General features: G+C 32.2%; 1 protein-coding gene across 3 annotated transcripts in view; it reads right to left on the bottom strand.

Annotated features, from left to right (window-relative positions):
• The window catches only part of LOC130452160 (scavenger receptor class B member 1), a 99,755-nt gene that overhangs the window by 51,725 nt on the left and 35,779 nt on the right, over positions 1–12,251 (bottom strand). The gene's annotated exons all lie outside the window — the stretch shown is intronic.

Raw genomic sequence — 12,251 nt, 5'->3', positions numbered from 1 at the left:
CCACCCGTCGTCAAAGAGCTCCGCGAATTTCTATTAACTAATTATCTCAGAAATTAGTCATAAAAGTCAGTTGGTCTTATTAATTACTCTGCGTTTGAAAATTTTTCATTGAGGATTGAAATTTTTGTACCTCCAGGACAATTATTAATATTTACTGAATTGGATGCAGATGGAATAAATGTATGTCTCTACTAGATGTTGATGGAATCTCTGTAGATGTGTTTGTGATTTCGATACAATTTGTAGATGTGTTTGTGTCTTCGAAGTGAAACTGTCAACTGTCAACATTGAAGTGAGTGGAGTCACATTTAAGGAAGTTAAAGTTGTCTACTCCAGAGCGTCCCGAAAGTGTTTTGCAGTACGGAACTGTCACTTTCACTACATGGAACACTCAAAACGCAACTTTCGGTGTAAATGAATACAGAACGAACAACTTCCAGATGGCGTCGTCTAAAAACGTTTTTTTATGTCTTAAGAGCACGTTCATGAGTTATATTTTGGTTTTTGGCGTATAGTGATGTTTTATCAACCAAAAATTTGTTATCGTAGTAAAAAGTCACTTTTGTAAACGCAATGGACGATAGGAGTAAAAATATTGTCAGAAAAATTTGAAAAAAATATGGAAATTTCAAGAAGAAAGTTGTAAAATTTGATTTATTATTGAAATTGCGATGTGATACAGTATTTAGGCAGAAACTATAATAGTAATAGAAGTTTATATAAAGAAAAAAGAAGCCGAAATTTTTCTTATTTTTTTTTCATTCCATTCTTACTTTTAATCAATAATCAAAGTCAATGCTATAACAATAAATCATGTCAACAATACAAACATATATAAATAATTACCACAAATTATATCTTTATATTGTTGACAAACGTTGTATTGTTTGTTAATCTGTTAATCTTCGTGATATTCTCACTTTTTCTCATATCAAGTATGAAATTTTTAAATAATAGCGACACGGTTTTATAATAGTAGTTTACTTAAGGCCGTTTCACAGACTTGACTTTCCGTTTGCCGTTTGTAGCAAATTCTACACCATATTAATAAGCGTTGTTGCCGTTAACCTGAAATTTTTTTTTAGACGACGCCATCTGGAAGATGTTCGTTCTGTATTCATTTACATACCGAAAGTTGCGTTTTGAGTGTTCCATATAGTGAAAGTGACAATTCAAAAACACTTTCGGGACGCTCTGGATTTGACAACTTTAACTAGCCACTTCAATGCTGACTCTTGACAGTTGACAGTTTCACTTCGATGATTACAATCAACATTACTTTATGCAAATAATAAATTAATATTGACATTGCAAATATCATTAAGTACATTATATTGTTCAATAAATAAAATGTATATAATTCTCTATTATTTATTTTCTTTCCTCAGTGTAATTGAAAAAGTTTTGGATCTTATGCGTCGTCTAAAAAATGTTGTGTACACCGCGGCTGGAATACTACTAATACTAACCTAACCTAAACAATGTAGCACTTTCAGTCCTGGGCATACAAATAACTATTAATCTTTTTCACATATGTACTGCTTATTGTTTTAGCGATATGCTTGTGTTCTTGTCGAACGCTAAGCTTCAGAAAATGATCGCAATTCAATAAAAAGTAAAGTTCTATACTTGCGTGTATAGTCTTGTGAATTACATTCACACTCGTATAAATCTACACATTATATAATATACCAATTATTTTAGCAGTACACTAGATGGATAATGAAGATGAAAGAGGCTTGTCTCCAAAAAAAAAGAAGAAAACTATTCAGAATCTAAATTCATTTTGAAAAGTTATTAATCATTTTTTTTACATTCTAATTGATTCAGTGTTGATCGCATTCACATGATAATAAATATTCATGATTACAATTTAAAATTTGTTTCCCGTACGATGAAGATTGTTATGTAAAAATTTTATTTTGAACGCACTGTGTTTATTTAGTTACATATTCTTATAATTACAGGTATTTTTATATAATTCAAGAACGGATTCCAACGAAGGAATATCCTTAACGTCTACGAAACTTTTTTATATTAATTTAGACATTTCCTAGTTGTAATAGAGGCTATTTATTTAATCATAATTTGTTCTACTTTATATCAAAATGAAATTACAAATATTTGCTTAGAATTTATTCTTATCCTTTGAAAATGGCTACATCAATTATCCTTCATAAAAAAACGTCTTTTGCCCTTGGTGTAACTGCTTTTAAGTGGTGCCTAGTCTACGTCTAGCATTTCCTGGTGCTTTCAAGGTGTTTCCAAGAGGACAGCCTTTCTTCCATCCTCACTCCCAGGTAACGTCGTGCTCTTGATATAACTGTGGATCTATATCTAAGCCCAACTATCTCTATTTTATATTTAGACAGTTTTAGCGGGTGTTTCTCAAGAAATAAATGATGTGTGAGGAATTATCTGACGAAAAGTCCCAACTCTCAGAACTTTATCTCCATTATTTATAATTTGAATTTAACGTCGAAAATAGGAATCCGCAAGCCGCCAACAACGAGAGATCATCAGACAAAATAATTTTTTTATAACATAAAATGTCATTTTAATAATTTGAAAAAAAAACTAGTATCTTTTGAACACTTGAAATAATCGAACCCCGATGGAAATAAGTGTTATCACATTTTCAAAATCACATATCACAAAAAGTATAAATAATTAATTGGCCTATAAACTTAACACTTCGTGGAGTCCTTTTACTATCCATAGGTTTTTATGCGTAAAATTTACAATTATTAATGATTCACCCCCTGTAAGTCTATTTGTCATGAATTATTGTCCATTATTTAATTTTTTATTAAGCAAGACAATAAAAATTAAGATATCATTTAATACATCACTCAATAAGTCGTGTGACTGACATAAAAATAGCGCTGTCATTGTCAAATCAGATGAAGTTTACCAAGTACTAACTTTCGAAAGACTATGTGTCAAATTTCAAGAAGTTTCGATTAGTGACAGCCATTTAAGAGGAGCTACTTTTGTTATTTTCATAACAATGGATCCAAAATAATTTCGTTTGTTAATTTATCATTGCTTCTTGATGAAAAAAATTCTGTTCAAACTTAACAATTGCTTAAAAAGTGTTATCATTTCCAAAATACTACATAGAGTTGTAGAATCGGTTGAATGTAAAAATCAAGGAGAAACAGCCTCATATATCGAAGAAAAACCACTGTTCCATTAAGACAATGCAGCGATTCACAAGTCGATGGCAACGATAGTTAATTTGAACGAATAACGCTTCGATTTGCTTCGTCATCCACCGTAAAGTCCAAATCTGGCCTCCAGTGACTACTGGCTACTGTATTGTTCGTAGTTATTCACACGATTTATTGAGTGATTGATAGTTATTAATAAATAAAATTCAATCGTTTTATTTTCATTAATTTGGACATGACGATTATCCCTGAACCACGATAATTATTCCAAAATACCATAAAAACGAAGATTTGGAATCATTTAGCTACTGTTGTCGCTAGTTTAAACAATAAAACTGCATTAAAGGAATAGTATAATAAAAAAATAGCTACTGGCTACTGATTAAATACCACTTAACGTATCTTTTTTATAATTGTGTTAAAATGCCAAAATAGATATGTGTATAACGGTCAATCAATAAAAATTTTATTGAGAGAAATTATGGTTAGGATTTATTGATAGGCAAAAAGTATATGGAACGTTTAATAAAAAACTTTCTAACGGGTAAACGAAATCAAGACAGACAGAAAAAAACGACAGATTCAATGAGGCCAAGAAACTAAAGTATATTGTTAATCATTCTGACAACAATCTTTTAATTACATCGCATGAAATCTGTAGATTATAATTATGAGTTTAGACACCATTATAGACAACGAACCGTATGTGTTTTCTCCCAAATTTAGAGGGAAAATATATTTTTTTTTATTTCAATTCAAGCAAAGTAAAGCTGTAGCTCCTGATATAATCTAATCTAATGAATCATATTTATTTTTATACGTACTGCATTTAGCGACATCTAGTACGAATGCTTGTTACTAAGAGTAAGATTTTAATGCGCATTCCAACATGTCTAATACAATTATAAACAATTTAAAAATATTTAATTATTTATGTTATATTATATGAATAAATTTTTTAGGGGTAATCCTTAGTGATTTTGGGGATTTTTCAGGGCTTTTTGATTCGGAATTTAGAGAGATAAATTTTCGAGAGTTGGGAACACTGAGTATCTGCTATGCATTGATACTTGATGAATCTCCAATTTGATTATTTCTTTGTTTTTTTGGAGGGTAACGTTGAATCGTTGATTAAGAATTGAACTGAACTGAATTCACTATCCATTAATTCAATTTGGAAGTGTTATAAAGACACATTATCATTTAAAAATTACACACATTTATTATTTATACGATAAATAATATATCAACTACATACATACATTTCATAAACATAAAGAAATTAAATAAATGATCTATTATTAAAGTAACAATGATTACAAAAACGCAAAACAAATATTGTATTATATATCATTTATGTCAATACTTCTCTGTAAACCACATTAGCTGTTTTGTCATCTTTTGCTAAAGTAACTAAACTTGACGGAGACCTTACTCGTGAACAGGCTACATAAAATTGACCATGGGAGAAGCAGTTCTCTCTCAAATCGATTCCTGCCACTTTTAAAGATTGACCTAGTGATTTATTGATTGTCATAACAAAACAAAAAGGGTTGTCTGAAGATATAACTTTGTACAGTAAAAATAATTACCACATTTACAGTAAACCCAACTCTCGACTTCGTCTGACCTATACACAACATTAAATTTGACACTGCAACAAATTCACACATGTACTTCAACAGGTAAAGATCGTCACAGAATTATCGGAAAATATCACACCTATTAATGTTAGATTTTTTATTGACCCACAATAAACAATGGTAGAAGTAAATTAATAGTTTAATTCCTAATTCCTAGTAAATTAGGAATTTAATTCGTATTTCAATTCGTAATAGCATAATTTGTAATTAATAATTTGAATGGAAAACGAATGAAGAACAATTTCCGATATTTCAGTGAGAGATATTTTTATGAATATGATTTCTGAAAACGGTCTCCTTCACATTATGAAAAATCATATGATTATGCAGACTTGGCTGTGTAAAACGCTGGAAACCCAATTTCATATTTAGCCCTTTTTAAAGAAATCAAAAAGAAATTTCCCAAAACGGAGAAATTAGTTTTTAGATTTTCACCCGAGACCCATTCCTAAAAAAGAATCGCTTTAATATCTGATTTCGTTATGAAGAATTTCTAAATATATGGTTCCGTAATAAAAATTTTTGTTCAACTCTTTGAACCCTTTCCAAGTCGAATTTTGAAAATCGCAGAAATTAATTTTTAGGTAAATGCACGGAGGATGTTTTAGTGCAAAAACAAAGTCGGAATCTCAATTAGCGGGCGAGAAAATCGAATTTGCAAACATACCCCGTTTTACCCCTTTAAAATCGAAATTTCGCAAAATCCTTTCTTAGCGCACTTGGCTAGGCATTGATGAGTGAATGAATCAGTCAGTCAGTCAAGACATCCTCTTTTGTAGAAAATCATTTTTTATTTTTATCATTTAAGCGTATATATTAATCGATAACAACGTATTTTACTATATTGAGGCTCATTCCGACATACCAGTTTACTCGGCCGAGTAAAATCCTCGCGCATCACTAGCAAAAGATTTGGTAATCAAAAATGCTAGTTTATTGGCATGCTTTAATCTTCAGTTGAGGATACGGTGGTTCTTTGGATGTAGTATACTTTTTCTTGTTGGTACTACCATTTGCATAACTACCCCAATGCAAGCACCAACTGAATTCTCATCCTATCAATAAGATTATTTTGCAGTTGCTGAGGTGGTTGGGTGTGGACTGTGGTTTGTAGATGGCGCCACGCAACAATGACCTCCTCATGTGCCGATCGTAGATATTGAGCAAAATATGGCCGCGGTTTGTTGTACACATAAAAATATTCATGTATCCTTTGCCAGTTTTTCCAATTATATATATAAATAATACTTCGTGTTTTGATATGATAACCCCAGTAATCTCCAAAGCTCGTTCCTAGATAATGACCAACCCTGGGACATGCCTCAAGACGTCACATGCAAAAAGTTTTGCTTTGAGTAACACATCACCTCAATAATAAACTGTAAAAGCAAGTGGGACCAAAACACCATACAAGAAATGAACAAAAATGATATTAAATGGTATATGGATGGATAAAATCAGTAGATGGAACTGAAATAGGAGTGTACAGGCCCAGAATCAAATACTCTGAAAGTCTGAGCAGCGCACCAAGCGTTTTTCAAGCAGAAATTTATTCAATCTAGAGAGGATCTATCGCAAACAGTAGATCATCATCCTCATCGATAACCAAGCAGCCATTAAACTCGTTTGGGATTGCCCTACAAAGGAATACACCGGAGCGAAGGAAAATGAAATAGCTGATAAGCTCGCTAAACCGGGGACAGACAAGCCCTTCATGATACCAGAACCCTTCTGTGGTATTACAATGGAAAAAAAATTGGAAAAGAAGTAGAAGTAAAACCAATTATTGGGACAACCTACAAGGGCTGAGACAGGCAGACTCTTCTGGGAAACTATAACCTGAGAAGATCTGTAGAATGCATCAAACTAAGTAGTAAGAACAATTTACGAATGCTAACAGGAGTCCTATCGTAGTACTGTCGCTTCAACAAACACCTAAAGATGCTAGGCCCAGAATTTTTTTTGAAATGAAAAATCTGAAAATGGTATTGAACTTGTGGAAGACTTCTCCTCTTCCTCCATAATCACCTGGACAAAGTTCACGCAAATTTAGGAGATATGGGCGTCGAGTTCATGTCAGGACTTATGCGTCATGGAAGGATGCTACTAGTAGTAGTAAGCAACAGCTAAAAGTTCTTCGGCAGCAGATGTACTGTAATTTGAACTCATGAAGAGAAGAAAAGGGAAAACAACGACATTCAGAAGAAATTAGAAACGTCAGTCAGACAAGACAAAGAGAGATGGATTATAAAGATCATAACATGTTGACCAAGAGAGACCAGAAGAGAAGTAGGAAGACCTCTTTAAAAACGCTAGCTTGAAAATATTAAGAGTCCTACACTTGACGCAAACGACCCAAGAAATAATAATGCGGGAAAAAATAGAAGAGGCCTATGTTCAGGATTGAATACATAACGGATGATGAAGAATATTTGTTTCTGGAGAAAATGATTTAAATTATTATTTGAAGTATATTGAAAGAAAAGCATTAAGAAATACGATTGGTCTACATCATATTGATAATAATTTAACGATTGTTTGTTTTTCATAGTAAGACTACTTTTTAAGTATTAAAATTTTTTATTATCGAGCAGTGTTATTTAAAAAAAAAGTTCTAAAAGAAACGAATCAATTACACATTATTAAATTAATGATTTAGTTTCTCTCAATAATAGCAAGTACTTTCTAATACCGATTTTTAGATCCTCATTACTAAATATTGCTTTGATTTCATCATTAGTTGAACTAAACAGTAATTTTTAACTTAATTATATCAACAGACATCGAAGAAATTGTCTAAATGTTTTTTTTAAATATTGATATGATTTTAAAGAAAGGTATAACATCAAAAAATATATTTCCTCGTGCTTTATTTCTACGGGGATTATTCAGAAATTCTGATTCGTTCAGATTATGTATATCAAGATATCTTTAATTCTGAATATGGGATAGTAAGTTGAACTTCTAGTAGCAGATTCGCCTTCCAGCTGACAAATCCGCAACAAGTCCATTTACCAAAATGCATCACCAAAGAAAACAAACAGGTAATTTGGATGACTTAACAAAGAAAAATATCCGATCCATCAGCCACAGAATTCTTAGTCCATCAATCACAGAATAGCACAGGAATTATCATGGCATGTACAAGCTGATGATTGTATCCAGCTTGACAAGATGGGCTAGTGGAGTTGAAAGTTTGAGGCCTTGATTATTGACAGATACAAGAATCAGCCGTGGACAACCGCTGCTGAGTGTGGTATGTATTTTTTTTGTGATGGCTCTCAATATAGGTTGAAGCTGGTTTGTACCTCCAAAGCCGCATCCCCACTGGACAAACATTGTTTGCCAAACATTTGTCGAAAATTTCGACAAACTTTTTTGTTTGACAAACAATGTTCGCCGGTGTTTTTGGTGTGGACGCTATCCCAATAACCATTTCATGTATGGAAGGGAAATGGGCTGCCATTTTCGTATGTCTAGAATGTTCCCGTCCTAGATCGAACATTGTTTGCCAGTAACTTCCCCTACCACCTGTTTGGCTTGTTTTAGTGTATTTTAAAATGGTTTTCCGGCGTAATTTTTGGAAATTCAGAGGAAAAGTGTGTGTGTGGTTTTTCCGCAAAATGAGTTCTGGAGCCAGGAGGCTTGATAAGGTTAATTAACGTTTACGAAGGTAAACCTTTTTTAAGGAACCCTAATAATGATGATTATAAAAACAAAATCAAAAGAAGAGATGCATTAGATACATTGCAAAAGATTTAGGTGTAAATAATGTCGCTGAGATTAAAAGAGAGATTGAAACTCTTCTAGTGCAATATAGACGAGAGAAAAAGTTACTAGTAACAAATTTCCGGGATGGGGGTCACAAAAAAAAAGAAGTCTTGGTGGGAATTAACTTATTTTAATTATTTGGCTGACGAATCAATACCTCGGGAAACGTTTACCAGCGTTGTTTCCGTCCAATTGGAAAATAGCAACAGTCAAGTGGGATCGTCAGAAAAAAGCTCCACGAGTAGTTTGCCGTCGATGAATTCTAATAAAAAGCTGGTTAGTGGTAAAACTGTTCTGGCACAAAATCAACAAGTACATGTTAGAGCGACATCTGAAGAATGAAAAAAGTTGGATTTTTAAAAAGAAATTAATTCCGAAGCAATTGAGATTGGACTATCAATTCTACATGCAAGAATTCGTATTTTCGAGATCATTCTTCACCTAGCTTACACATTAAGTATGAAGAGAGAAAACTCGAAGCAGAAACTAGAAATCCAGACCAGGTTTCGCCAAAAGAGTGGATTATTGGTAGATTTGCTAAACTCAAATTTTGTCAACAAGGTAACTCGAGCAGTAGATTTTTTTGGAGGTCCAAAGATGACCGCTGTGATAACAGGCATCAGTTATGGCCTAATTTATAAGCTGATGATAATTTTAGAGACTATTTCAAATGGATGTATAATTGAAACTCAAAATGATGAATAATATTCAATGGCTACCGCTGGTCTACATATTATTTGATATCCATGACACCCAATGACCCTTACAATGCACAAAATACTTGTTTGTGATGCAACTGTGATAAAACATGCATTATTGCCTATTGGGCAGCTTTCCGAAGAAGCTCTAAAAGAACATTTTAGATTTGTGACTGTAAAGAATCATAAATCTACCTATTGTAAGATTTATTGTAGACTGATCGTCCTCAACGTCTTACTTAAGCGGTTTCATATGTCCCTTAGACACTTAAAGTTCCATTAACTTACCAAATTACTTATTTTTTTAATGTGACGTGACGTCCTTAAATATAATTAATTATAGCTAACAGTAGTCAGATTATTGAAACCACTTCATTTATTCATATTTTATGTTAATAAATAGTTTTTTCAAAGTTGTGAATTAAGTTATTTAACTCGCGGAAATTCTCCAGAGAAAACTGCAATAGAGAGATTTAAACCGTCTATTCTTGATTATAGATCTACTCTCAGTTTACATAAGGAAAATGACAAAAAAAATGCCTGCAAAACAAAATGAAATTGACAAGAAGCAAAGAGGAAGTTTTTTCTGATTAATGTATATTTTGTGTGTATGTGAATGAAAATAAATTTTTTTGTCAAAAATCGATTTTAATCATCAATGCCGTATTGATTGATCCTGCAAGATCAATACAATCATTCGAACGCTTTTCTAAATTTTGGATGCCGTGCTTGTAGAAAGATTTGTCTTTTGCCTCCAAATAGGCTTCAGTTTCAGTCATTGCTTCTTTATTCGAGCTGAATGTATTACCGGCGAGCATTTTTTGAGATCAGCGAATAGCCAGTAGTCACAGGGGGCCAGATCTAGACTATACGATGGATGAGAAAGCAATTCGAAGTATAATTCGTTCAATGAAACCATCGTCGCAATCGTTGCATTGTCTTGATGGTTTTTTCTTCGACATATGACTGCAGAGTCCGGATAACACTTTTGAAGCCATTGCTGAGTTTGCGCAGTATTTTTTTCATCAAGAAGCATCATAAATTAACACACGAAATTGATTTTAAAATAACAAAAGTAACTCCACTTAAATGGCTGTCACTTTGTTCTGACTAATGTCATGAAATTTGACACATAGTCTTTTGAAAGTTGGTACTTCGTAAACGTCATATGGATTTGACAATGACAGCGCTAACTGTGTGTCAGTCACACTACTAATTGAGTGATATTATATGTTATCTTTTTCTCAATAAATGTGCCGAGTTGGAAGCTTTTCTTCATTCAATAATATCACTCAAAGTATATAAAAATTAACAAATATTTTTGAGCGTCTAGATCGATTAAAAGCTTGTATATTCGTCGGTGGATCGGCCGAGAGTTAATTGTTGATGAGCACAATCAACTCGTCTTACTGTATGACTCTTCTACTTTTTTGTACTTCTTTTATATCCTAAATATGCTATGCTAGGAGCTTTCTTATAATATAGGTTGTGGATTGGGCAAAATTTATGAGTTGATGCTCAAATATTTGTTGCTAAACCGTCCGTAACAGCTCACCGACTACTTTTATTCGTTATGTGAATATATTCCTTTCGTTTATGTAATAATTTCTAAATGTATGTTATTTTACAAGAACATAATCGTTTATTTGCATAATATTTCGATATTTCTGGAAAACTTGAACTTCCTTGTTTCCATTTTCAATAAAATAAGTTACCCAAATAAATTTTATACCATATAACGTTATAGTAAAAGATCCTTGAATTTCAATCACTCAAATGTTTTGTATCCAATTAGACTTTTGTTTTGAATAGTTATATCACATTTTCGTTGATTTCTACATAATAATAATGCATATTATGTTGATATGCATCGCTTACAAATTAATGTCCTAGAACATTGCAAGTTACATCAGTTATACAAAGTAGAGAAACTTATTAAAAGTGGAATATTTCAACATACAATCTTTCATGTCATGAAGGGGATATTATCGTAATAAATTAAAAAACTTCATACACGAACCCTTTTAAAACATTTTAGTTATCTAGGACAGAGTCTTCATCCTAATAACCTCGTACTAGTTAAATATCTGGTGGATATTATTGCATAATACTTTCACTTTGGTATTTTGTGTTACAGAAAACCACTAAACGGTTGACTAAGTGGCAGAATAGCTTTGAATTTGTTACATATAAAATTTATAAATAAATTTATTCCACCATTTTGGTGTATTTACTAGCATATAAAGTCATATTTCAAACTTCTCTTCATTATTTTTCGTCCTATCTCATACCATTCAATATTTCTATTCTATTATATTCTATTTTTAGTGAAATAAACAAAAATTACTAGCTTGTACTCGACCATTACTTTTTCTTATGAACTGACATCATTTTAAATTTTGTTAAAAGCAGAAATATTTTCTCTCACGTCATGCTTGAGTAGCATAATAAACTGAATCTTATCTGATAGTTTAATGCGATTCATGTTAAAACAAATAAATATTATATTTAAAAATGCAAAATATACAAAGAAGATATTGATCTATAAGCTCTATTAATTATAAAATATCGCTAATTAAGTACCATGTGAAACAAATCTCAAACAATCGAATCAATTAGTATGATCTGGTTTATGAGAATAGTTACGACGGTTGCTATTTAAGTTTGGAGATATGATATGGCAACACTGATGTGATTATGTCAAATTGCCATTATGAAGTTTGACATTTTTTGAGGTTAACGTTGTTTAGTTAGGTTAGGTTAGGTTAAGAATGAATGATTCGACTTTTAGTGATGAAGTATCATCTCTAATCACCGTGTTTCGCTGGTTTTCCGAGTTTAATCGTAGTCGCTACAGGATGAATTTCGTGAAGGTTGCGCCAGAAAACATCGATGCTGAATGTAAACTGATATTGCAAGATCGTCATTTGACCTACCGTGAGATTGAAGTATTAATTTCACTCGCA

The sequence above is a fragment of the Diorhabda sublineata genome, chromosome 1 (genome assembly GCF_026230105.1).
Source record: "Diorhabda sublineata isolate icDioSubl1.1 chromosome 1, icDioSubl1.1, whole genome shotgun sequence".
Taxonomy (NCBI): Eukaryota; Metazoa; Arthropoda; class Insecta; order Coleoptera; family Chrysomelidae; genus Diorhabda; species Diorhabda sublineata.
Note: the sequence above shows the minus strand (reverse complement) of the source record. Positions and strands in the feature narration are given on the sequence as shown.